At 38.7% G+C, this 22,586-nt stretch overlaps 1 protein-coding gene across 4 annotated transcripts in view; it reads right to left on the minus strand.

Moving 5' to 3' along the window:
- Positions 1-6,507, minus strand: part of LOC121426551 (advillin-like) — a 58,757-nt gene extending 52,250 nt beyond the window's left edge. For 2 of the 4 annotated variants that reach the window (XM_041622934.1, XM_041622899.1), the window contains exon 1: positions 6,422-6,507. The gene's annotated coding sequence lies outside the window, so the exon portion shown is untranslated. The remainder of the gene's footprint in view (positions 1-6,421) is intronic. The other 2 variants (XM_041622940.1, XM_041622927.1) reach the window with 1 other exon arrangement.
- Between the last annotated feature and the right edge of the window lie 16,079 nt (positions 6,508-22,586).

Consider the following 22,586-nt stretch of genomic DNA (forward strand, 5'->3'; position numbering starts at 1 on the left):
TTACAGAGAGATAATAGATATCTGGCTGTCTTCCGAGTGTCTCATCATCTCTTAAAGGACATTCTCCCCTTCCCTTCTGTCGGACAAATAATTGGACTCACCATGTGATAACTTGTCCTACAAATACAGGACATGTACTGACCATTTAATGTAATGGGGAGTTTCATGAAAGGACTTGTTGGATATTTTATCCAACCAGGGAAGTGTTATAACACTTCCCTGATCCAACTGTTGCTACATGTATTAAAGAACTGTGTCTCCTCAGCCAAATAAAATTTCACACTCAGATTTCCCTAATCAAAGCAAATACTACATGTACCACAGAAAAGTGCTTTTAAAAAGCTTTGTTTTGTGGTGCAACAAAACAAAGCTTTTTAAAAGCACTTGAATTTCCTACATGTATTATCATTTGATCACAAACCATTCAGTGTCAGATTGATACATGTACATGTAGCTCATACAGTGTATGTAGTTTTGGCTGTAAAAGAAAATTCATAGGAGTCATAGGACAGTCTGATTTATATTCTCCATTTGCCCGTTTTGAAAATAAACATACATACATGTACATCTCCTGATCATCTACATGTACATTTGTATGTGCTTTGGTTTTTAAAGTTTTTAGAGAATTATGTATTTATGTAATACTTGGTAACCAATAAGAAAGTATAATACACTTTCAGTTTCTGAGGAGGAAGAAATAAAAAGGTATCATCGTGTTGCTTTTCATGTTTTGCCACATATGCTAAAGACCAGCTAAACCGAACTGACAAACTGTTTTGTATAGAAACAGGAATAGGACTTTAATCTTTGCATTTCCTGGAGAGGTTGACAGAACAAGGTCCAGGTCTCTGCAAGTACAGTTGTGTACACTTACAGTAACTTTTCCATAAAAGGGAAAAATCACAAAGAATTTATCAATATGATCCTACATGTACATGTATAACACCCCGCTGACACTGTATGGTAATATATACTTGAAGTCTAGTTCCTCTTCTGTAACAACCAGTCTACAGCCAGATGGTGAAAGATAGTGACAGGTTTACAGGGCTTGACAATTGGGAGTTTTTGCTCTAGGATGCACAACAGACTCAAGAACAGAGTAAACAAATTGAAAATGCCCATCAAATGACAATGAACAGCAATGAGGTCTTTGGCAAAATCAGTTAACCGGAACAGCAGTTCATTCCAGGATTCACAGCTGACGAAAAACTGCAAATACATGTATGTCATTTGTCCAGAGTCGAGGATGAAGCTACAGTTTTGATTCACCAAGTTTCCACAAAGACTTCTTGGTTGTTCATTGTCATGAAGGGTATTTGACAATACATTTTCTTTGTTCTTGAGTCCACCATGCAACTTGTAGTGAAAACTCCCTCGTGACTTTCATGATAAAATATGTTATATCTCAAGCACTAATCACAGCAGGAAAGAAGAACCAAAATGCGAGATACATTTTTAGGAGCCCCATTCACACAGAAAAAAAAAGTGAGCTCTTCATTCAAATCTTCAAATTAGACCTACAATGTACATATTAGGGAGGCCAATCATCACTTCAAAAAGGACAGGAAGCTTTAGTTTTAAAAAATCAAACAATTAACAAATTATATAATATTTTCAACTGCTTTTAAGTTTTTAGAAGACTAAACCTGATTTGAACTACACTGTAGTTTGGTATGAGCTACCTTGTAAAACTCCCTTCAAGAGGTATTTAAAAAAAGTATACTTCACACAATAATTTGTACATGTATATCAAACTTACACTTTTATGTGGTATTTTATCAAACCAAAAACAGTGAAATGTATCTAGGGCCTATTTTTTCTGTACTTAAGTATTTTAAGTGTTCTAATCAAATTGCCCATTAGCTGGGCCTATCCACTCCATTCTACACAAATGAGGACTTTGGAGTAGGTAAGGACATCATCTCACTGGACTCTGTGGGGAAGACCGGGATCTCGTGCAGTAATCATTCTCTGGCGGCCCATGACTGAAGGGTCGCCCCTTGCCAACGATTGCCGTCCCATAGAGCTCAATCTAGTCACTGGATGATGACCTCGGGGTTGGCAAAGGGTTCACATTCCATTGGGTACAGGGGGGGAGTAGGGATGCATAGACACGGAATCTGTCTAGGCCGTATTGCCATTCCATGCACATGTTAAAGCGCATGCAGGGTATGTGTTGTATGACATAATTATGTGTGACAGCTTCATGATGAGAATTCGGAAAGCTCTTGTACTATTAGGACTTAAGGAGTACAGTGCGAAGAAATGTAGGCCTATATGTATCTACAGTATATGAACGGTCTCAAAAGCATAATATTCAAGGGCTCTCACTAAGATACATTGTGTTCAAACTCACACATTTACAAATATTTGCATCACAAAGTTCTAAGCAATTTTTTAAGAGTGAGATAAAATGGAATATCACAAATTACAAATAAAATCTCATGGTGTTCTGCCTACAGGTGTACATGTAGTTTAACAAAATAAATATATGCATTTAGATGTGGTTTTCTACAACCTGCAGTTATACGTACATGTACATACATGTACATGTACAACCCTCCCCATCATGGGAGCACTATGCAGCAATATCAGGATGATGATCATATGTTTGAAGTCATTTCTGCACACACTTTAAAATCTGCCAGTGCCAAAATATATACAGGTACAAGATTTCTCACTTTTTACAATTCAGACTTGTTTGATACCTGGTCCATTCTTGAATTTCAAGGTTATTAAAATATTGCAACAGATATTCCACATTCTGAGCAAACACATTTGAGTGCTTGCATGACGGCACATATTCTCAAGTGAAATGGATGCATGAGCAACAACAATAATAATTTAACAAAGGAGGGAAGAACTTTAGTGTGGTAAGCTCTACAAATCAGAACAAATTATCAGTTGTGGAAAAAAAATTCAAACGGAAATAAAAGTCAAGGTTTTCAATAATAGTGTGGGGGAATTGTGCATATATAACTTTTAAGACCACAAACCTTCTGCATTATATACATTAAGGCTGTCCAGAATTAAAGTTATTTGAATGCAGAAAACAGAAACCTGAATAATAACTTCATGAAATGAAAGCAACATACTGTGATTTCAATCAAAGCAACTGAAATTCAAGATAAAACTTTGAAGTTTCATAAACCCTTAGGCCCGAATTCACAAAGGTGGTTTCGAAAACTCACGGTGAGTCCATGGTTTACGCAGATTTCCTGTATAAATTACGCTTATTTTACCGCGTATGATAGAAAATGTCGCAACAGTACGCCAAATTGATGCCTGTTGCCTTTGTTATCCACGCTATTTTATAATGAGTCCACTCTTCAAACAGTGGACTCATGAAAAAAAATAGCGTATCTAACCATGGTAACAGGCGTAAATTTGGCGCAATGTGACATACAATGTAAACCCGCATCAGCATTGGACATTTTTTATACACACGCCCTATACCCGGTAAAATAAGCGTAATTTATACAGGAAATCTGCATAAAACATAGACTCCACCGTAGGTTTTGAACTTTCAAAACCACTTTTGTGAATTCGGGCCTTAAAGTCTGAGTTGTAAATGCTTAGTAAAGCTTCCATCAACTTTTCACTATTATAAGCAATATTGTTGTCTGTAGTCTCAAAAGAGGCACACTGCCTGAAATTCTGGAGGTACACTATAAAGTCCAATTCACGATCAACAGGAAGATGAAGACCGTTCACTGGGGTGCAAATCCCTGATTCCTCTATTAAATTGAATTTGTTGACTGATGTTTTTGGATCATTGAATAAAACGTAGGCAGGGAAGGACATGACTGTCCCACAATCTAAACTGAATTTCCTGTTTGACAGTATGAAGCAAGGTTACCCGACAACACCTCTGTAAACACCACTTACAGGTCTAATTTGGGCAAATTTAGGGCATTACCACATTTATGCCTACCATGGACAAGTTCTTTTCCCTGCACTTTGCTACAACATGTAGTCGGCAATGGGCATCAATGTGATGGTGTCAACCACAATGGTAGAAAATCCAGGAATTTTAACCAAGAGTGCATGTACATGTAGTTTAATTGGCAACAACAAAGTGAAACAAACAAAAATAATCAACATTGTCCTCAAAAAGCAAGTTCATCGGTGAAGCATGAAAACTATTCAATGAAACAGGACACACTGCCATATGATTTAATTCACACATGCAACGACAAATAAATGGGATAAAAGTACATCAATAGAGTGACTAAAGTTCATTTAATTCTGGAATGTTTAATGAGATTCTACATTAATGAGTATCAGATACAATGTAGCACGTCTGTTGCTCATTTTGCTCAAACTGGCCTCCATTACTGTCCAATTATAATTCAACTCACAATATGATTAAAAATACATTTTTTATCATTTATAACCACCAAAGATATTTTACACCAAATGCATTGCCTACTTGTTGATCTACCTTACATGTACAGTATAGAAAATTAAAAGTTTAAATTTCTCAAAGGTAAAAAAAAGTTCTATATCAAAACTAAAATGCAGGCAATAAAAAAGGATAAGACACAGATTGCGATGGCCATATAACATGGACAAATCATTGTTTTGTTTGTGAAATATTGACAAAATGTCAGCAATTTTTTTCACCTTTTGTGTCCGTTCAGAGAAAATCCAAACTTCTCTGAAGGCATCAAGAATTCACAATTTTGCAAGCAGATGTTTCCGAATGAGCAAAATTTGATCCCAACCGATTTTATATCATGCTAATCTAGATCTACATCTGATATAATCATCTTGCTACTAATTGCTTGTCTTCTTTTCTAAAACTTCACAAACTATCGTATATATGAAATAAGGCTTCACTTTTTGGTGACTTTTTTAGCCTAGCATGCACTTGTCTTTTGGCAAGGACTTTTTTACATTGTAGACCGCTATACCATATTACCAGCAAAACTATTTGACCTACATTTAATTGTGTCAAACAATTTTTCACTTGATAATCCTGATCTCATTTGGTATTCAGGATTTTAGTTGATTTGGGGTGAACTGGGGGTGATTTGGGGTGACAGCACGCAAATTGCACAATTTACATGCTGTCGCCAAGCGGAAGACAAAGAAATCAAGATGGCAACGTAAACACTGCCGTAAGCTCTTCCCATCTTTTCATAACATTTTTCTCGTTTTTTAATTAATTCTTCTTTAAAAATGAAATCAATATCGCAGAAATGAAGTTGAACCCCATGTACATGTTTTAGGGCTAGATCTTTTTAGAGGGAAAGTAGAAATCTCGGGGGCGAAAGTTTCAGGTTTTGTACCCGTACGTGGGTGAATATACATGTGTAGCTTGGGATCCCAGGCGTCAGTGGGGAGTAAGCCTACGTAGAGTAGATGACTTTTACTCCCCACATGCCTCCAGGCTAGCCCACTTGTTCACTGCTACCACCCTGCCTGTGGGGAATCTACAGGTAGGACTATGGTATGCCAATGTTGTACAGAGCACACACTTTAAAAAATCATTAAAATATGACTTTTGTGACCAAAATTACTAATTTCCATACAGTTGCAATTTATTTTTCATTAGTAACTTGGGAATAATTTTTGTATTCACCAGAGCGCTCAAAAACTTCAATTTTGGGCATATTTTTGTGTATGCCCTCTATTGGGTAGAAAGTAATATGGCAAGAAAATCTTCATTTTTTATCTCTATTTTTAATTAAGAAAAATATGATTTAAAGAATCAAATTTAAATAAGAGCCAAGTTGTATGAATAGTTGTAATGGAAACTGTCAGTGTAAAAAATCAAGTATTTGCCCCAAATAAAAAGAGAAAATAAGCCGAACGTTGCCACCCTTATTTTGCCACGCATGGAGATATAACTGAGAACAAGGTTATATCATAACCTTGTTCACTGAATGAGTGGGCTAGCCCTGACTCTGGTCTCTGTGACGTTTTAAAATCAAGCAACATATACGTGTACATGTAGCAGCACCACTCATCAAATACAAAGTAACAAAGTGAATGGTGGTTTCCTATTTCACAAAAAGGTAGGTAATCCTGAGTTTTAACTTTGGGGAAAACACCGCAAAGTATGTTAAATTGCTGGGGAGTTGGAGAGGTGACACGCCACTTTCGACTAGCATCTGTGCCATACTTCGCACTGCCACGACCCACGGGGAGAGACTCGTACGGCCAAGGCAAGCCAAGGTCCATGCATTCATCACACTCCCACTGACTGCTCGCCTCAGCTCCGAAGACATACCGCACCGTACCCCCACACGCCCAGCGCCCCTCACTCGCTCATCACCACGTTTGAATTCCATATTATTTCAGACACGAAACCAACAGCACATATCCAAGAAAGTATAACAAACAAATTCTATATAATTATCCTATTACCAAAATGAACGGATAATGGATATTCTTCAACAAATAGAAGGCTTACCGGTGAAAATTTTGATGAAATTTTGTTAGTCCGAGTCGCTCCTTCCAACATCCAGGCCCGACTGCGGTGATCGCGCGCCGCTTACGTCACAAATTCTTTACTTTCTATTTCTCTATCGGGGGAATTCCCTGGCGCCTCATTCACAATCTGGGAAGGAACACTTTCGACAAAATGAAGAAGTATATATAAAAAGAGAACAAGTTTAAAGAAACCATTGGGTCATCTGGATGAAATGCTTTCTCAAATGTACCAACCATTTTGAAAAATAAACAGATGAATAGAAGACTCTAACGTTACGTTCAATTGTGATTTTTATTTTCTTTGTAAACAAGTGAACATAATACAGGTTAGGCGAGAGTTTGAGGTCATCTTTGTGCTAAATATATATATATGTAAGTACTTAGGAAAGAGGAGATATGTATCATTTTCATCAGTCTCATGTTAAGACACGATATGCATCACATTAATGATTGCATATACACTAATAGCAAATTAATGCTCGTCATAATATCATTAAATTGCAATATTCATTTATGTCAAGTTTAAATGCCCCGGAATATGCATAATGATATTTAGGAATTTTGTTATTATTTGCATGGTAATTTGATAGTTCCACGCTTCACACCACTCCCCTGATGTGGTACTGAAATTTCACACACTACATTTGTAATTAAAGGACAAGTCCAGCCCAACAAAAACTTGATTTGAATAAAAAGAGAAAAATTCAACAAGCATAACACTGAAAATTTCATCAAAATCGGATGTAAAATAAGAAAGTTATGACATTTTAAAGTTTCGCTTCATCTCACAAATCAGTTATATGCACATCTCGGTCGGTATGCAAATGAGGGAACTGATGACATCACTCACTCACTATTTCTTTTGTATATCATATGAAATATTTTGATTTTCTCGCCATTGTCATCATGTGAAATGAAGTTGCATTCCTCCCTGAACAGGTGGAATTCCATTATATTAATATTTTGTGCTTCAGGCAAGGCGGTTCTAATCATCAAATTCGTAAAAATTGAAATATTGTATAATATAATTCAAACAATAAAAGAAATAGTGATTGAGTGACATCATCGACTCTCTCATTTGGATGTAACTGGCTCGTAACTGGATGTAACTATTTTGTTAGAAATAAAAATAAGCGAAACTTTGAAATGTCATAACTTTCTTATTTTACATCCGATTTTGATGAAATTTTCAGCATTATGCTTGTCTAATTTTTCACTATTGATTCAAATCAACATTTTTCTGAGGTGGACTTGACCTTTAATATGAATCTTGCGCCTCAAAGCATTTTGCACTGAACATTTCTATATAAAGATCCTGCACATGTTCAGTGCAAAATGCTTTGAGGCGCAAGATTCATATTAAAGCCTGTGTATAGCTTTGGTAAAGGGTCAATAATGTGATTGATAATCGAATATAATCTAATATGACAGTCTTACTGAAGCGTAGAGACCGTTAGATATTTTTCCAACTGCACTTCTCTGAGAAAATTTCAAATATTCAATTCTTGGATATATAGCGCCCTCTCTTTAAATAAATTTTAAATTTAAAAATGGGCATTCAAGCACTTATCTTATAAATTAAGTGATTAGATATCCAAAAGTTACAGACAAAGAACATATCTTGAAAGTTTCAGCCCATTCCATGATTTGGAATAGGATTTAATTGAAAGACAAAAACACACAGATATTTTAATTTGATCGGGTGACCCGATCAAGTTAAATTTCCATGTAAAATCGCAAAATTTATCCTGTAAAACACATTTTCATTTCATATCCTCCACATCATAACTGTTATAGGGCATATCCATTCATATTTAGCTAGCAATGAATTGGAATAGTGATAGGTGCATTTTGGTGGATTTACAAATCTATACACAAGCTTTAAAGATCAAGTCAACTGGGCGTTGTGGCGTGCGCCTGTAATCCAAGCTGTGTGGAAGTTACACTCTAAATTACAGGGATTTAAAATAAGTCCACATGGACTGTAGTTAGGGACCAATCGAATTCCGGATTTAGTTTTAATCCTTCAGATTAATTTATAAATCTCGAAAGATTTAAATTTAAATCATTTGAGATTTAAATTTAAGTCTTTATGATTAAAACTAAATCCAGAATTCAATTGGTCCCTACCTACAGTCCATCTGGACTTATTTTAAATCCCTGTAATTTAGAGTGTACAAATTGATGCTGAGGTTCGAGCCCTGGTCACGTCTTTCGGATGGTGACGTTAAAGGTCGGTCCCAGACGTAAATAATCATATCTGATTGACACGTCTGACAAAACTCAAATACACACACATCCGGGGGGGGGGCACTTCCATTCACGAGTGGATATGTACATGCGCGATCATGGGATCTCGAAAAGCACCCTAAACACGTATTTTCCATATGCACCCCTTAAAACAAGTATTGGCGTGTAAAACCCCACATACATTCGTAATTCCGAAGGTTCGTTATTCCGAAGGTTCGTATTTCCGAAGGTTCATAATTCCGAAGATTCGTTAGTCCGAAAACGAAATGAGGTTCGTAATTCCAAAGGTTCGTTAGTCCGAAAATGAAGTGATGTTTGTAATTCTGAAGGTTCGTTAGTCCGAAAACGAAATGAGGTTCATAATTCTGAAGGTTCGTTAGGCCGAAAACGAAATGATGAACGCGCTTATTTCGTTTTCGCACTAACGAACCTTCGGAACAATTTCGTTTTCGAATTAACGAACCTTCGGAACAACGAACCTTATTTCGTTTTCGAATTAACGAACCTTCGGAACAACGAACCTTATTACGTTTTCGGATTAACGAACCTTCGGAACATTGAACCTTATTTCGTTTTCGGATTATTTAACCTTCGGAATAACGCCACAAATAATGTTCGGATTAACGAACCCTTTTCCGTTTTCGGATTAACGAACATTGAGGTATAGGCAATTTACGTGTTTCGGAATTACGAACCTTCAGAATAACGAAGTGTTACCGTAAATCCCTACCCTTAACAAGTATTGGAAACAAAACGATACTCTTGGCAAGTATTCCCTGAAATGAACCCCTAAACATTAAGTATAGTCATATTTTATTGTTATGCCACGGGTCCTCCGGTCGTCGGTTTACCTTTACACATCATTTGGTTTAGTACGATCTACCTTCCACACCTCGCTCAAATCGGACTCTAAACACGTAGTGTTTGGGAAAAAAGGACATCCCTTATAAAACATTTTAATTTTGTTTTATCATCCCCACAAATCTAACCCTAAGCAGGTAACTTTCCTTGCGAAATAGATACCCTTTTTTTCATTATTTTTGTGTTTTTGACACCCTTATCACTTTACGTACGTAACGTGCCCTATCTTGAAAAAGACATTCTTTTCATCTTTTTTTTTTTGGGGGGGGGGGTCGCGCATGGTATCCACTCGTCAATGTAAGTGCCCCCCGGGACATGTATACTCCTGATTGAATCTCAGTTTTGTTTTAGCCATGAAGATTAGTCCATGACTCGTAAAACTATTTAAATAATTTTCTTTTTTTTTAACTGGCCGTGATAACATATTCTGTAAAATGTAGACATTCTTTTATGATTGTACAGAAGTTTTTGAGGTAAGGGTTGATATGTAATTCGTTTGTTAATCCTCATTCATGCAAAATAATTTATGAAGAATCTGTTCCTGCTATTTGAATATGTTGTAAGCATATGTGCACGTCTCTCGTTTGAAAGTTTAGGGTGGGTCCCGGCAGGCGCGGATCCAGGATTTCGTAGGGAGGGGGGCCCAAATTCGACCTGATTTTGGCGCCCCTGTGTACTTTTCGGAAAAATGGCGGCCCCTCCCTCCCCAGGCAATCATAAGTGCCTTAAATGCATGTTAAATTATCTTATTTCATAGGCACATGAATCAGGGGCGGATCCAGCTTTCGCCAATAAAGGGGCCCAATTTTTTTTTCAGCCATATTTTCCCCGATCGGCCGCTCGAAGATTTTTTTTTGGTTTGTTTCTTTGAAGGGGTAGTCTTACAAGTCACATCTTAGCTTTATTCTTTAAATCAACATAAATGTATAATATCATAATCCTTATTTTATAATGCCTGTGCGAAGCGCGTGCAATTTTTTTTTTAATTGCATGAATTTTTCCTAAAATTTGAACTTTTTGAAAAAAAGATGTGCCTGCAATAATTACTGCGAACGCGAAGCGCGAGTAGAAATTTGTGATAAACGTTTTGAACTGATCGGAAAGGTAGGCCTACCAGTCCTGTTAAAGACTGCATACAGTTAGCCACGAAAACGTGATATATTTCAACAATCAAATAATGCGAGCGCGAAACGCGAGCTGAAAATTTTTGACATTTCTACATAAAAAATTTTAATTATTTTTTTGTAATCATGAACAGGATAGCTATACAGTATTACTTAACAATTGATGCGAGAGCGAAGTCCGGGCGGAAAAATTCTAGATTTGCGATCTCGAATTCTAGAATGCGAGCGCAAAGCGCGAGCAGAAAATGTTTGTATACGTTTTGAACTGATCGAAAGGTGCCTTTTAAGGACTGCTTGCATTTAGCCCTGAAGACATTACATATTTCAACAATCAAATAATGCGAGCGCGAAGCGCGAGCTGAAAATTTTTGACATTTCTACATAAAGAATGGAAAACTTTAATACAATATACTTATTACAGAAAAAAGCAATTCGAATCTGTACTGATTCCCAATATTTATCACACACAAATCCATTATCCCATAAACTAAAGACTCTAACAGTATTTGACATAATACACTTCAAAGTTTACTACTTATGTTTAAGTACGTAAATAACATGCTCCCACCTTCATTTCACAATTTTTATACTCTTAATACATCTATTCATTCATACCCTACCCGTTACACTTCAAATTTCCATTTAATCAACCCCAAACTGCTTATTGCGCAGAGATCCAGACACCATGGTCCAGATATGTGGAACTCTCTACCAGCAGAGTCTGTAAAACAATCTTCGTCTCTTCACTCATTTAAGGCTAACGTTAAATCTATGTTATTATCAGAATATTTGAAGTAAAATTTCTGTGTCGTATCCTTTTTATCGTGAATTTATTCCTCCTTCGATTTAGTCATCACCAATATCTTCATCATGACCACCATCATCTCCATGGCCTTCATTATCATCATCATCATCATCATAATCATCATCATCATCAACAACAACAACATCATCATATCACCGTCACCCTCAGCTTTATCATCTTCATCTTCACACTATGATATTGCATGAATTCATGTTTCGTATTTGAAAATATATGCCCATTCTGCTTTATAAATGTATTAATTCAATTAGTATAAGTTTGGGATTGTCATTTTTTCAAGCAATCTGCTTATGATGACAATCCTTCTCCTGCAAATTGTGAATATCATATAGTTAATAATTTTGTCTGGAATTATTTTTTTAGTACTCTTTATTTATGATTCATGCCAAAAATGCTAATATTATGTTTATTATGTTATGAAAAATGTATTATACGAATGTTATGGATGCAGAAGAAAACAATAAATCAAATCAAATCAATTGATGCGAGCGCGAAGTGCGAGCGGAAAAATTCTAGATTTGTTTCCTAAATCATGAAAAAGATGAATAAAATGGAATCTTCCTATATTAATAATGCGAGCGCAAAGTGCGAGCGTAAAAAAAAAATCGTGATTTCGACCTTGAACGGGATACTCTATTCATGTTTAAATCATGAAAGGGATGAGAAAGGGGATCTTCCTACATTAATAATTCGAGCACAAAGGGCGAGCGGAATTTTTTTATATTGTGATCTAAAACTGGATAAGTGAATGAAAATGCGCGCGCGTGTTTCAGATTTAGACCTATAATCTAGGCATTCTACATAATCTTTTATCATGAATATAAAAGCGAGCTTAAAATATTTGATATTCCGATCTGATATTTCAAACACTTTATAGGAAACTTGTAAGGTGGATATAAATCGCACTTGATAAAGAGCGGATATGTTTCATTATTACTTTAATTTTGAGACATAGGACCTTGACATCCTTAGGACATGTTATCATATGAATATGATGACTATATATCTTCCTATTCATCTTGCTAAGCGCGAGATTAAAAAAAAGGGACAATTTAATTATTAAATTGATATCTTAGTATACATGCATAATGAGGGCGCGGAATCTGATGATATTATGGCCTGAACACTGTACATTCAAGCACCTTTTTATTATGAATAGGATGCATCATTAATTAGTTGATATATTTTTAACCATAAATGCGAGCGCAAATCGCGAGCCGAAATTTTTGATAAACTGTCATGAAAAGGGGATTTTAGGTAGTTTGTTATACAATCAATATTGAGACATACATAACCCGCCAATCAAAAATGCAAGCATAGCGGCGCTAGCTGATGCGTTTTGATAATCAGACCTGAAAAGGGATATTTAGAAAACTTTATGGAATACATGAAAATAATAGGTACCTGATAAATCAAATTCGCGAACGCACAGCGCAATTGGAAAATGTTAATGGATCCGCCTATGCATGAAGAAGAGGCAAATGAATAATGGATTTATAATGATGTGTTCATGAATAAATGTAATATCACTTATAAAAATAATCAATGCGAGCGGGAAACTCGAGCGATTTGTATTTTAATCATTTGATGCTTTCAATTTCGTTTAATTTCTCATCAGAGTAGGCCCTGCTAGAATTATGTGAGCGGGAGCCAGGCGCGGATCCAGGATTTCTTAGGGGGCCCTAATTTCAAGTCAAGTAATAATCGTGCCGAAATATTGACTCCCATTGCCGAATGGGTAATGTCTAGTTCAGTTAATTCTAACAGAAACCTCTCTTGCATTGTAGGCATTCTTCGTTCCTGTGGGTACTCCCATTTTTTTTCTACTTTTTGTTTCAGGGTTGAAAAATCTTAGGGGGATGACACCCCTGTATCGCCACGTATGAAAACTGGTTGTGCAATAACTAAATTGCATATTCTGCATGAAAGAAAATTAATATTTTATTTTGGGCAAGATATTCTTCAAAAGATATAAATTAACATGCTTTTTATTATATAGTTGAGGTAGACTCCGTAGTCAGCACTCAGCATTTACTAATTGGGAGTGCACTGCCTACTTAGATCTGTGTTTGGATTTATTATATAATCGTTTGTTATTCGCTTGAAATCCATTCAAAACAGTGAGTTGTCTTGTCAATCCTAATCAACAAACATTGGCTCTTCCGCTCTTGCAAAAATCGTATAAAGTATCAAAAGGTTATGTATCTTATAATCTTGCTCAAATTTTATATACTCCAAATAGATTTTCAAAAGAAACAGAATGCGTGTAAACGGTGTATATAAATAGAAAATAAGATACTAAAGATAAATATACTGTAAAAATATTCTTTATTATCAGTGTCTTTATAAATATGAAAACAATGCTCTTAAGTTCGCATCATTTTGGACGATAAGTTCTAATCTCTCTCTTTCATACGATACTAGCGAAACATGAATTCCAAGGTCCCATGTATCTTGTATACATCAACTAGTTCAAGATGTAACAATAAATGTAAATGATAGCAATGCAGTTAAGGCCTGAGTAAATACACACCAAAAAAAGTAAGTCCCCCTAAATCAAATTGCTGTAACTTTTGAACAGAATTATTTTGAGATATGATATTTCGTAGGTGGTTTTCTACACTCATTAAGCAACTCCTGGTGAAAAATGAGATTGATCGGTTGTGTCATGCATGAGTGATTAAAGATTGAATTGAAAATGACTATTTTTGAAAGTCACAAGAATCGATTTTCAGATTGTGCATATGCAAAGTTGGGCAAAAATTGTTTTTAGGTGAATTTCATGGTGTTATGCTGTTTTACTATCCATTTAGCCACTCCACACACAATTTTGATATTGTATGTTCATGGTTGAGTGAGCACAGTGTATTGCAGGGGCCGCGGGGGGGGGTTGCTGGGGGCTTCAGCCCCTCACTTTTTTCCAAAAGCATGTACACAAATGTAAAAATGATCATACGATTGTGATTTTCTGGATGGTCAGCCCCCTTCCCACTTTCAAAACCGTTCCGCGGCCCCTGTATTGTGACGTATCATCATAGGGGTTTATGGTAGTATCCTCTAAAACTTGTTAGATCATGTTAAAATTTGGAAATGTTGATGTCTTCCCCGATTATAGGCCCCTCCCCCATTTCGAAATTCTGGATCCACCACTGACAGACTGATTTGTCCATAAATTAAACTGATCATGAGAAATTGTTAGGGAAGTATGCATTTATGCAGTATAAAGAGTATTCATACCTAAGTTTTCGAATGTGCTCGCTCAACCATGAAAATATTTAAAGTTCGGAACGTGTGTAGTGATAGAAATGATGGATGATAAGACAACAGCAATTAAAGTCACATTTGAAACCGAATTTGCCCCCAATATTCACTTTATTACCCTTTAAAATGAGTCTTTGACATTGAAAATACAAATTTTCCCACTTTGATGCGTGCTCGCTCATCCATGAATATACAAATCGATTTCATTTTTGCACAGAAAGACTGCCCATAGGTTGATAAACATTACTGCCAAGTGACATTGCTAAAGACAGCCGTGAAAAAAGTTCCACCATATTGAATAAGGGCTTACTTATTATTAAATATATGTACCTTTAATGTACACAAGTCTATGAGAGAGGAAGTCAAAATTTTAACAAATATGAAATGAGGGTTTGTGTCATGGACGGTTTTTGTTACTTCTGCCAACAAATATTTCATGAAACTTCGCACATGGCTTCAAGGTAACACTATCTAAAAGCCGCGCACACCAAAAGAATCATTCGATACGGCACAGAGTGGGGCTAAGGCCTAGAACTTTCTTCTCATTTGCATAATTTTCGAATATTGTGTGCTCACTGATGCATTAAACATCGGGATTTTCATAAGAATCAAATCAAATGAACTATGCAAGGAGGTTTGTGAAAGATATACAGAGTTACAAATTGCATTTTTCTAATAACGTAAAAACGAGCTGATCACATTCCACATGTTCATTCAAGCGTGAATGTGTAATTAAACGCCTTTGAATCGTTGAAGCATGTTAATTGGTCATGAACATAACGAAAAAGTTGAGAATAGATAATTTTCAGTTACCAAAATGAAAAAATACATGCCTATGATATTTATAAAATCGTATTTTTGTTTTCAATTAATATTCATTGAACCGTGAAACGATGGTTATTGTTGAAGATGCTCTCCCCAAAATAACTGTCATCATATTCTATCATTTTTATTGATAGAAATGTGTACAAAATTCAATTATAGTAATTTTGGACTTGTGTTTATTCAACCGTAAAATTTAGTCAAAAAGTTGTATCATCTTTTAGAAAGTACCTTTTACAAGCCTTCTGACCATTTTTCATGATGAGAATGTGGAATTAGCTCCAATAAAATGGAATCAAAGTAATGATATTTGGCTTGTGACTTTTGAAAAGTGACATTTTTGCCTTCTGACGGTGCTCACTAAAGCATGACGTAAAATACGTCCATAACATTTACTCAGAGGAAAGCTTATAAAATTACTTATACGCTTATGTAAAAATATATTACAAACTCGCATTGGTTCGGAAATTATTGATGTTTGTTTAAGGGGGGACTTACTTTTTTGTTGTGTATAGTTTCAGTGGAATTCGTTAAAAAATAATAAAACGTGATTTCCCACTGTAGGTTGGAAACGAAAAGGTGTCGTATCATGAACTGTATGTAGCTGTCTTTTACGCATTACTACATGAAACAACAATATAGGAACGATAAAAACCATACAGTTATTTCAGTTATTTGAGTATTTGACGATTCGTCAAAAAATAAAACACGCATCCGAAACTTTCACCTTTACAATGAATGTTTCATTTATTCTTTTACATATTGCACACCAAGAAATAAAGGTTCAAAATTGAACCCCGAAAGGTTGATGCAAAATCAGCACCCTATGGGTTAAAAATTTGAACCCCTGATTTGGGGTTAAAAAATTGAACCCTGCGGTTGGGGTTCATTTTTGCACCCTGCGGGTTCAAAACTGCACCCCTAAATTTCAAATTGAAACCCTAGGGGTGCAGTTTTGAACCCGCAGGGTGCAAAAATGAACCCCAACCGCAGGGTTCAATTTTTGAACCCCAAATCAGGGGTTCAATTTTTGAACCCATAGGGTGCTGATTTTGCATCAGCCTTTCGGGGTTCAATTCTAAACCTTTATTTCTTAGTGTGTGCAAATAAACTTCAAAATTTCTGTAAATATCTATCAATATATCCATCAGTGTTGTAGACAAGGCTCAAACCTCCAAGGCCAAGGCTTTAATACCCAAGACCAAGGCTTCAATCCCCAAGGCCAAGGCCAAGGCATGGAACCCCAAGGCCTAAAAACCTCAAGGCCAAGGCATTTAAAAACTTTCAATATATGGAACAATGAGCCAACAACAAGGCGGCAGTTCAAATATCAGTACGGCGCGGCGCCCCTACATGTAAGTCGATCATCAATTTGCCCCCCCCCCCCGTTCGAACATCAATTCGGCCCCCAGTTCGAACATCATTTTGGCATCCCTTCGAACTCAATTTACCTTCCCTAGTTCGAATATCATTTCGCCCCCCCCCCCTAGCTCGAGTATCAATTTTGCGCCCCCCTAGTTTGAACATCGATTCGGCGCCCCCTAGTTTGAGTATCAATTTGGCGCCCCCACTTCGAACATCATTTCGGCGCCCTCCTAGTTCGAATATCAGTTCGGCGCCCCTACATGTAGGTCGATCATCAATGTGCCCCCCCCCCCCCCGTTCGAACATTAATTCGGCGCCCAGTTCGAACATCATTTTGACATCCCTTCGAACTCAATTTACCTTCCCTAGTTCGAATATCATTTCGCCCCCTAGCTCGAGTATCAATTTTGCGCCCCCCCCCCTAGTTTGAACATCAATTCGGCGTCCCCTAGTTTGAGTATCAATTTGGCGCCCCCACTTCGAACATCATTTCGGCGTCCCCCTAGTTCGAACATCAATTCGGTGCTCCCCTAGCATGCCTAGTTTGAGTATCAATTGGCGCCCCCCTAGCTCGAACATCGATTCGCCCCCCTCCCCAGTTCGAGTATTATTTTTGCGCCCCCAGTTCGAACATTATTTTAACATCCCTTCGAACTTTATTTCGGCGCCCTCCTAGTTCGAATATCAATTCGGCGCCCCTACATGTAGGTCGATCATCACTTCGCCCCCCCCCCCCCGTTCGAACATCAATTTGGCCCCCAGTTCGAACATCATTTTGGCCGCATCCCTTCGAACATCATTTCGGCGCCCTCCTAGTTCGAATATCGATTCGGCGCCCCTACATGTAGGTCCAACATCAATTTGGCGCCCTTAGTTCGAATACCATTTCGCCACCCCCCCCCCCTAGCTCGAGTATCAATTTGGCGCCCCCTACATCAACTTGGCGCCCCTACGTCGAACATCAATTCGGCCCCCTCCCTAGTTCGAGTATCAATTTGGCGTCCCCACTTCGAACATCATTTCGGCGCCCTCCTAGTTCGAATATCAATTCGGCGCCCCTAAATATAGGTCGATCATCAATTCGGCCCCCCCCCGTTCGAACATAAATTAGGCCCCCAGTTCGAACATCATTTTGGCATCCCTTCGAACTCAATTTGCCTTCCCTAGTTCGAATATCATACCCCCCCTAGCTCGAGTATCAATTATGCGCCCCCCTAGTTCGAACATCAATTCGGCGACCCCCTAGTTTGAGTATCAATTGGCGCTCCCCTAGCTCGAACATCGATTCGGCCCCCCTCCCCAGTTCGAGTATTATTTTTGCGCCCCCAGTTCGAACATTATTTTAACATCCCTTCGAACTTTATTTCGGCGCCCTCCTAGTTCGAATATCAATTCGGCGCCCCTACATGTAGGTCGATCATCACTTCGCCCCCCCCCGTTCGAACATCAATTTGGCCCCCAGTTCGAACATCATTTTGGCCGCATCCCTTCGAACATCATTTCGGCGCCCTCCTAGTTCGAATATCGATTCGGCGCCCCTACATGTAGGTCCAACATCAATTTGGCGCCCTTAGTTCGAATACCATTTCGCCACCCCCCCCCCCTAGCTCGAGTATCAATTTGGCGCCCCCTACATCAACTTGGCGCCCCTACGTCGAACATCAATTCGGCCCCCTCCCTAGTTCGAGTATCAATTTGGCGTCCCCACTTCGAACATCATTTCGGCGCCCTCCTAGTTCGAATATCAATTCGGCGCCCCTAAATATAGGTCGATCATCAATTCGGCCCCCCCCCCCCGTTCGAACATAAATTAGGCCCCCAGTTCGAACATCATTTTGGCATCCCTTCGAACTCAATTTGCCTTCCCTAGTTCGAATATCATACCCCCCTAGCTCGAGTATCAATTTTGCGCCCCCCTAGTTCGAACATCAATTCGGCGACCCCCTAGTTTGAGTATCAATTGGCGCTCCCCTAGCTCGAACATCGATTCGGCCCCCCTCCCCAGTTCGAGTATTAATTTTGCGCCCCCAGTTCGAACATTATTTTAACATCCCTTCGAACTTTATTTCGGCGCCATCCTAGTTCGAATATCAAGTCGGCGCCCCTACATGTAGGTCCAACATCAATTTGGCGCCCTTAGTTCGAATACCATTTCGCCACCCCCCCCCCTAGCTCGAGTATCAATTTGGCGCCCCCTACATCAACTTGGCGCCCCTACGTCGAACATCAATTCGGCCCCCTCCCTAGTTCGAGTATCAATTTGGCGTCCCCACTTCGAACATCATTTCGGCGCCCTCCTAGTTCGAATATCAATTCGGCGCACCTAAATATAGGTCGATCATCACTTCGGCCCCCCCCCCGTTCGAACATCAATTTGGCCCCCAGTTCGAACATCATTTTGGCATCCATTCGAACATCATTTTGACGCCCTTCTAGTTCGAATATCGATTCGGCGCCCCTACATGTAGGTCCAACATCAATTTGGCGCCCCTAGTTCGAATACCATTTCGCCACCCCCCCCCCCTAGCTCGAGTATCAATCTGGCGCCCCTAGTTCCAACATCAATTTGGCGCCCCTACGTCGAACATCAATTCGCCCCCCCCCCCGTTCAAACATCAATTCTGCCCCCAGTTCGAACAGCATTTTGACATTTCTTCGAACATTATTTCAGCACCCTTTTGGTTCGAACATCATTTTCTTTCCCCGTCTTCCTCTCCCCTTTTCTTCTCTTCTTTCCCCTTTCTCTCTTTCTTTTTTCATCCCTCTTTTCTTCCCTCTTCCTCTTTCTTCATTTTTCTCCTTTTCCCCTCTTCCTCTCTCTTCCCCCCCCCCCCCTCTTCCTCTTTTTTTCTCCCCCTCCCCTCCCTTTTCTTCTCTTCCTTCCCCTCTTCCTCTTTCTTTCCCCTCTTCTTTTTCCCTTTTTTCTTCTTTTCTTTCCCCTCTCTTTTTTTTCTTTCCTCCCTCTTCCCCTTTCTCCTTTTCTTTCCCCTCTTCCTCTTTTTTCTTCCCCCTCTCCCCCTCCCTTTTCTTCTCTTTCTTTCCCCTTTTCTTCTTTTCCTTTCCCCTTTTCTTCTCTTCCTTTCCCCCTTTTTTCCCCTTCTCTCTCTTTTTTCCTCTTTTTTCTTCCCTCTTCCTCTCTTTCCTTTTTTCTCCTTTTCCTTTCCCCTCTTCCTCTTTTTTCTTCTCCCTCCCCTCCCTTTTTCTTCTCTTCCTTCCCCCTCTTCCTCTTTTTTCTCTTTCTTTCCCCTCTTCTTCTCCTTTTTTCTTTCCCTTCTTCTTTTCCCTCTCTTTTTTCTTCTCTTCTTTCCTCCCTCTCCCTTTCTTTTCTTCTCTTCCTCCTTTTCTTTCCTCTTTTTCCTCTCTCTTTTTTTTCTCCTTTTCCTTTCCCTCTCTTTTTCCTTCTCTTTCTTTCCCCTTTTTCTCTCCTTCCCTTCCTTCCCCCTCTTTCCTTTTTCTTCTTTTCTTCCCCCTTTCCTCTCTTTTTTTCCCCTCTTCCTCCTTCTCCTCTTCCTCTCTCTTTTCCCCTCTTCTTTTCCCCTCTCCTCTCTCTCCTTTCCTCTTTTCTTCCCCCCTTTTCCTCTCTTTTTTTTCTTCCCTTCTTCCTTTCTTCTTTTCTTTCCCCTCTTCCCCTCTTTTTCTCTTTCTTTCCTTCTCTCTTTTTTTTAGCCGAAGGGGGGGGGGGCCGAGGCCCCCTCGGCCCCCCCCCATGGATCCGCGCCTGGGTCCCGGGGTGGGTCTTTAAAGGACTTCCAATATGATCTACATGTAACGATTATTGATTTCAAAGATTGTATACATATCATCGGCATGTCTACTTAGTACTGACATCATTAAATGTTTCTTCTGGAGGTTTTATTTTTTGTTGTGTTGGTTTGTTTATCATTGTTTTCTAAATATTGAGTCTTGAATTAAGGGGTCGGTGGCCAGGGGGGGGGGGGCAGAGCAAAAAATTTCCCGATCATATCATGGTATGAACAGGCATAATGGTGTGATGAGGTGACGATTTTTGAGAGGGCCAGACATTGCGTATCAGGCAAAATTTATCTATAAAAAAAATTGCGAGCGAGCAAGAATTTTGACATTTTTTATACAAAAATCAAATTTTGTGATAGACTTTGACACGATATCCAGAGAATATATATTTCAATCTTCTCTCCTCCCATTCCTTTTTTGTGGTCTACATGCCACTGTGAACATGATTCTTTGCGGCACGAGCGTGAAGAGTAAAAAAAACCGAGAGAAGCAGTTTGGCGTAAGTGCTAAAACGCTGCTATTATTAGTCCCGAGCGAGCGAAGCGAGCGAGAATAAAAATCATATTTTCATGACAATTTACCTTTTTTGAAATTATATTCAGTAAATAATATCATGTCCTACACTTTCCTTTGCTTTTCTGTCCTCCTTTTTTTCTTGGTTGTAGAGCTTTTTGGGACCATGGCCCAACCTTCCGTACTCATACGGCAGTGCTATGGTGGGGCCCGTCTGGGGCACCAGCCAAAAACTTCTTGATATCAAAGTCATTTAAAAGTCCCAGATTGCCGCTATTTTTAATCAAATCGCGGGTATGTACAGAATATAGCTTTTACCCAACACATTTATTCAACCCAGTTGAACCAAATATTTTCAAGGGGTAAAACATAGCAAAGTGGGAAAATTTGTAAAAAGTCGCCAGCGAGCAAAGCGAGCTGGAAAAATGCCTATTTTAATCATGTGATATATCCATTATATTCAGCAAACAACACATTTCGTTGTTTCCATTCATTTCATTATACGTTGTCTCCTATAATTTCTTTTATTTCCTCTTGGATGTGGAACCAAGACCCCCCCCGCGCCTGTACGCCATGAAGAGCCCTATACTGCGTGGGGTCTGGGGCAAAGTCCCGGCAGCTTATTTGCATAATATTTAGCAAGCTTATGGCACAATGTTGTGTGCAGTCTATTTTCTTACTGCTCTTTATTTTCTACCCTCGGCAGCCCGGTCATGTTATTAAGTTTTTTTTTCTTGTCCCTTTTTTTTGTTTTCCAATTTAGCTTTTGACTAATTCCTTCTACGGCTTCATTTCCCGCTATTGTTTGCCACTTTGTCATCTTTTAAATTATTTCCCATCATGCTATTGCATTACGTAGGCCTATTTCGGAATGATTTGTTCTTTCGTTCCTTTTCCCGTTTGGGTTTTCCTTCCCTTTTCATTACAAATATTTTCTTCATCGTTTTCTTTTCACTTTTCCCTTTCCTTTTCCTCCTTTCATTCCCCCTTTCCTTCCCCTTTCTTTCTCCCTCCCTTTTATTTTTCTCCGTTGAAATCCGGCGCCTGTTTCGCCACTGCTTGAATTGTGTAATTTCCATCGGCTTTAAAGGCCTGGTAACACCGCCCAAGCCTTGTTGGAGCGGTCGTGGAGCGGAGAGAAAAAAATCATCACCGCTCGTTAACGTTCACCATTTTTTATTTCGATCGGGTTTTTTTTCGATTTTTCCCCCAATTTTGTGAGCGAAATTCGACCCTCTTTCCCTTCCGCTCCACGACCGCTCCAACAACGCTCGGGCGGTGTTACCAGGCCTTAAACGAATACCCTGGATCGCCAACGCGTCAAAAAACATATTTTTGAGATGGCGCTATGAAACGGAGCAACTGTTTGAACG

The sequence above is a fragment of the Lytechinus variegatus genome, chromosome 1 (assembly GCF_018143015.1).
Source record: "Lytechinus variegatus isolate NC3 chromosome 1, Lvar_3.0, whole genome shotgun sequence".
NCBI classification, from domain to species: domain Eukaryota; kingdom Metazoa; phylum Echinodermata; class Echinoidea; order Temnopleuroida; family Toxopneustidae; genus Lytechinus; species Lytechinus variegatus.